Genomic DNA, 6,000 nt, shown 5'->3' with positions numbered 1-6,000 from the left:
AGGTCTAATCTGAATGAAAACCACTACAGTGATCAGATAACTCATTCAGAGTTTTGATCAGAAGAAAAACAATCTGAATAGTTTTAATTCTGCGATTGTGAAGATGTTAGCATTCATGAGTATCGATGTACAGTAATCAACATATTATGGAAGGTTAAGCCTCGGATTTATGTTCAGTGGAGGATTGTCGGATGTTTGTTCAGTATTGATCGGCTGATGTTAATTTTGACTTTTTTAAAAATTATTGAGATTAATTATTTTGCTTTGCACTACTACTGCATTGGGGTCATTGACACAGATACACAGATACTGTTAATTAAGAGATGGTCAGCTTTCGTGATGGCTGGTGTTCACCTTCTGTAGTTGGACTGGTTTTTCTTTTTAATACTCTTAATTTTTAACTAAAGCAGATCACAAAACGGCGTGTGTGATTTAACTGTACATCAGTTTAACGTCGACCACACGGAGCAGCATAGCAAGTCTTTATGTTACTAAATATTTAAATTACTCTTTTGATTTATTGTGGTGTCAGATTTGAGCCTTTTTTAGGAGCTACGTACAAGTATTTACAGGCAACAAACTCCATCAAAAGACCAAAAAGAATCTGTTGGTCCACCTAACTTACATATTCCTTGAGGGATGAGGTTGTGATTTTCTATATTTTTCTGAATGCAAACAAATCTCATGTGCAGAGCCAAAACAACAATGGACTCATCCTAATTACAAGTATTGCCTGTGTATTAAAGTCTGATATATGTTATTGCTTTGCGCCGTAGACCTCAGCTGTTGTTCAAAAACTATTAAAAACACGTCAATGAGTCACACCGCTGCACTGGGTCACATAAACCTTCATTATAGAGTTTGGGCGTGTTAGTTTGTCTAGAAACGGCTCCAAAGACTAATAACAGTGATCGTGTCTCCAGAGAGTTCGTATCACAGCCTCTTTACTTTATACTTAAGTTATTTATAATGTAGCACAAAGTCAATAAGTTTTAACATGCAGCACAACAGGCTAGATAACGATTGATCGGTGGCTTCATGCTCGGTGGCGTCTGCCTTACACGGGACAACTCTCAGGAGATAAAATCATGATCGCTGTTATTAGTCTTTGGAGCCGTTTCTAAACAAACTAAGACGTCCAAACTCTTAATAATGAAGAAACACGTCAGCCAGAGCAGCGGTGTGACTCATTGATGTGTTTTTAATAGTTTTTGGACAATAACAGAGTTGTGAGGCACAGAGGAATAGGATATATCAGACACAATACTTGCAAGTAGGATGAGTTCATTATTGGTTTCCGTCTTTACATGAGACGTGTTGACAATAACAAAAACAAAAAACCTTATATTTGTGATGCAAGGTGTGGCAAAAAGAGGATGCTTCTGGATTTTAAATGAAAAGAAACTAATTTCTTCAAACTTTCTTGTAGACTGTTGCAGTGAAATCGGTCTCCTGCTGTGTGTGTGTGTGTGTGATCGTGTTTTTGTTACTTCTTGGGGACCGTCTCTGGTATAAACACTAACCTTGTCGGGATCAATAGTCCTTATGGGGACCTTAACCAGGACTTGGGACCTGGGGACTTTGAGGTAAGATGTGACTTAGGTTAAGATTTGGGTTAGACTGTCCTCAATGAATGGAAGTCAATGCAATGTCCCAACAATGATAGCTGTGCAAACCTGTATGTGTGTGTAAACTTTTTGGAGACCTGGTATAAAAACTGACCTTGTTGGGACCCAAGCCTGGTCCTAAAGAGGCAAAACAGAATTTCCAAAGTCCTGGTTACGGTCAGGGGTAAGGTGTAAATTGGCATTAGGTTAAGGTTAAGATTTGGGTTAGACTGTCCACAATGAATGGAGGTCAATGCAATGTCCTCACAAGGATAGCTGTGCAAACCTGTATGTGTGTGTGTGTGACCTTGTTTTTGTGACCTTATGGGGACCTGGTACAAAAACTGACTTTATCGGGACCAGAGCCTGGTCCTAATAAGGCAAAGCGTCATCTTTAAACTCCTTGTTAAGATCAGGGGTAAGGAGTCAATTGAGGTTAGTTAAGTTTTGGGATAGACTGTCCATAATGAATAAATGGAAGTCAATGCAATGTCCTCACAAGGATGGGTACGCAGACGTGTGTGTGTGTTTGCTGTGTTGTTAAGGCATGTAGGCCTAACTTTTTTTTAAAAATTGCAGTAAGTTTTTGTTGCCAATAAGTTATTCATTAAATCTTAAAGGAAGATTTCATGATTTATATGTAGGTGTTGCTACGTCAGCAGAAACACTCCGAGGGTTTCGGTGTCTCTTTTTGTTTTCCATTTCCAGCCTCTCTCTCTCTGGTGTCTTACTATTTTGTCTTTTTTTTGCTTTGTCATACATCCTCCTGCTGTCGCTCACACGCCCTCCTGTCAGTGAAGCAGCTGCTGTGCCTTTCTGCTTTTTCTCGTATATTCAGCAGTGCGTCTGTTTCACACCCGCCTGTCAGTTTCAAACCATTCAATCGTCTGTCAGCCGAGCGGCACGGCAGCGGCCATGTTGCCGGCTAAACGACGAAGGCCTCCGGTAAATGTTAAGTGTACTTCACTGTTCCTCAACACGATAGTAAGATTTTTAGGTATGTGCGACTTTATAAGATAGAGAGATACTAAAGATTAAGTTCATTAGGGACCAATCAACAAGAATCATACATTAAACGTGCTCAAAGGAGACGGCTCTGTTGTCCGCAATGTGAATGTAACTGCACTCTGTGTGTGTGTGTGTGTGTGTGTGTGTGTGTGTGTGTGTGTGTGTGTGTGTGTGTGTGTGTGTGTGTGTGTGTGTGTGTGTGTGTGTGTGTGTGTGTGTGTGTGTGTGTGTGTGTGTGTGTGTGTGTGTGTGTGTGTGTGTATGAATTTATACAACAACTAGTGGTGTAAGTGATCAGCTTTTTTCTGTGCAGTCTGTTGTGCTTTTTTTTTGAAGATGCACATTGTCTGCCTCGGTGTGAAGTTGGTGGCATACACAACTCTGTAGAACAAAAAAACAGTAGAGACGATGAGTTATGTTTTTTTTTAAAATATAAATAATATAATTGTGATTTATATCGGTGTTCACTGTGATCATGATGTAGTTCCAGATGATGGGTTTATTCTCTCCAAACTCAAACAAAAAGATGTTTTGGGATATTAGGAATTTAGATGGAAGTAACGATTTGTGTTTTTTTTGTTTTTTTTATCTATTGTCAAAAATTTAATATATTTAATTTTAGAAAAGGACTTTTTTGTCCAGAATAAGGTTGGAAACTTGAATTGGACTGCAGGAAATCTAAATGTAAGTGTCATATTCACAAAGTCTTAAATATGATCATTTTAAAACCTGTGATCACATAGTAGTGGAGGGATGCACTTTTTTTTCAGACCACTATTTACATATAGGAATAAACTTGGACAAACATGTTTTATTTAATTTGTATTAAACCAGGAGAAATGGCAGCATTATTATTAATAAGAACAGTGCTCATTAAATTGTAATTTCGGCCCAACTGTAAATGACAACTTTATTAATTCTACGTATATATCAGCACCTTGTCTGTCATGCATCTTTATTTAAGTCAAAAATTACTTTACTAGTTTTATAACATCATGAATGTCAGTGACACTTTATTTTAAGGCTCAGAGTTTGTTGTCCAGTATCTTTCCTGTTTGTTAGTACAGTAAGTGATGCTTCAGACTGTCAAATGTACATTCACTTATGCAGCATATAAGATCATTAAAAGACAACATCAAATATCCTGCAGATGAATTTAAACCTAAATCCATCATTTTTTTTGTTTTAAAATGTCTCAGTTCTTTTTCGAAACTTACTTTATTTAACATTTTAATCAAAGCACGTAAAGTAAAATGCATCTTCTGCTCCACTCAGCCTGATTGATCACAAAAAATATCCACTTTATAAATGCTGCGCAGCTGCCAAAACATTTTATTTTTTAAGTCAGTCATGAAAACAAAGAAGAGACTCATACTTTAGTTAAATATACTTTTTTTTAAAGAGTTGCACATTCACACCAAATTCCCTTTGTTAGAATCAAACATTTTAACTGATAATCACAGTTTTGGTGCAGTTTTAGAGTCAAATTTACTCCAGAATAAAGGATGCAGACATAGTGGCACTTTTCCTTTATTCTAATCTTTCTGTTTTATATTAAAATCATCAGACTGCCACCATGCTTCTGTCCTTTTTTACTGGAGTAACTTCACTCTTATATGCACTAAACATCAGAGGATCTCCTGCTTATTTATTCCAGCGTAGTTTCAGCATGTCATCGACCTCCTGAGCACATTTAGATAAAACTACAATACAACACACACACAAAAGTGGCTCAATGATGCTGATATTGAAGTTTATAAAAATATTCTAAATCAAAGCTGGTTCTTGTTGAAGAGTTATCACAGCCTGGTTGTGAGTAGTATAATACACATTTAACAGTGTTTATCTGGTAATATGAACGTAAACCTCATATTAAATGTTTCTACTGTCTGTAAGTGCTTTAAAGTCTGGTAACTTTATCAGTTTCATTCTTTTCTTTTCTTTCTTTCTTTCTTTTTTTTTTTTTTTTTTGCTTCTGCCTAGAGTGACTTTAAAACCTGTAACCTCTTTCTAGCTGGTCCTTGTTGTGCAGAACTAGTTAGTCATTGGACCTTTTGCTGTTAAACCAGCAGTTAGGTGAGAGAAATTAAAAAATATAACACATCTGAGGGTTTTTTCTTTTCTTTTCTTTTTTTTTTTCTTTTATATATTTTCTAGTGAGGCTCCAGTGTGGAAGAGTATTTAATCCTCAGGTTTAAGAAGTTGTTGTGTCAACATGGAATCGCTTTGATGTTTTTATATTTCTCACATTTTTATCTGATGTCATTGTAAATGGGCAAATTGTGCAATTTTTGGCACCATTGTTGTTGCAATAAAAGTTAGAAAAATGAATTGTGGTTGTGTTTTTCTGAACTGTGGTCATGGTGAGATCTTTGTAACACTAATCTAAATATTCAGATACCATTATTTACATTTACCTGCAGTCTATTTTACAATAATGCCGTAAAATAGTATGTAAGTAATATGCTTTAAAGGCAATGCACAGGCACAGGCATGTTTTAACATATGCTGGCTGATTAGGCCTCTGCATAGCCGTAATTTTATTATGTTAATTATGTGAGGTCATTAAACTACTAAACTATGTATTAGTAAGACTTATTAAGGTTTATACGCACCCACAGGGTCTAGAGAAAAGGTCGAATTAGGACCAATTAGTTAAAACACCTGCTTAAGTGGTACACAGGTGTGCTTTACTGGTAAATGTGGTCTCAAATATAATCACCCTTTATTAAACAACCATTAATACTGGACTATAGAATACATTCAGAATATAGAGGGATAGTTATATAGGAATAAACAGTGCTTTGCAAAAATATGTACTTTTTCTAGCACTGTCACAATCACCAAAGGATAAACGGAGCCAAAGTTTTGATGGAGATGGATGGGAAACCCTGCAGAAGAAAGGTAAGTGCTGTTAAACAACCTTCTGGGATTTTCAAAGATCACCAGGTAATTATTGTTTAGGGCTATGACTGACTCAAATGTAATGGTCACTTTGGTATGTATGGTTATGTATGTTATGTTTATTTTAGGAGTTATTTTTATCACAATGCTTCATTTATTTGCATTTGCAGGTACCAAACCACTACTTTTACTGCAGTACTTTAAACTACATCAAGCTCATAATACATAGTACTTAAGTAGGATTTTTCATTCTGAACTTTTAACTGTATGTTTACATTGCTGTATTGGTATTTTTACTCCAGTAAAGGATCTGAATATTTCGTCCAATACTGCATATACTGTATATACATACTGCATATTAATGTGTGAAGACTCCTCCTCTAGAAAAAGAGATGCAGCACTGAATGCAATAAACCTGTAGAATAATTACACTGCACAGTTACTGCATTTCACTACAATTTAGAGGTTAAACTACTTACAC

This window comes from Scomber scombrus, chromosome 13 (assembly GCF_963691925.1).
Source record: "Scomber scombrus chromosome 13, fScoSco1.1, whole genome shotgun sequence".
Lineage (NCBI taxonomy): Eukaryota > Metazoa > Chordata > Actinopteri > Scombriformes > Scombridae > Scomber > Scomber scombrus.
This window is presented reverse-complemented; position numbering follows the sequence as displayed.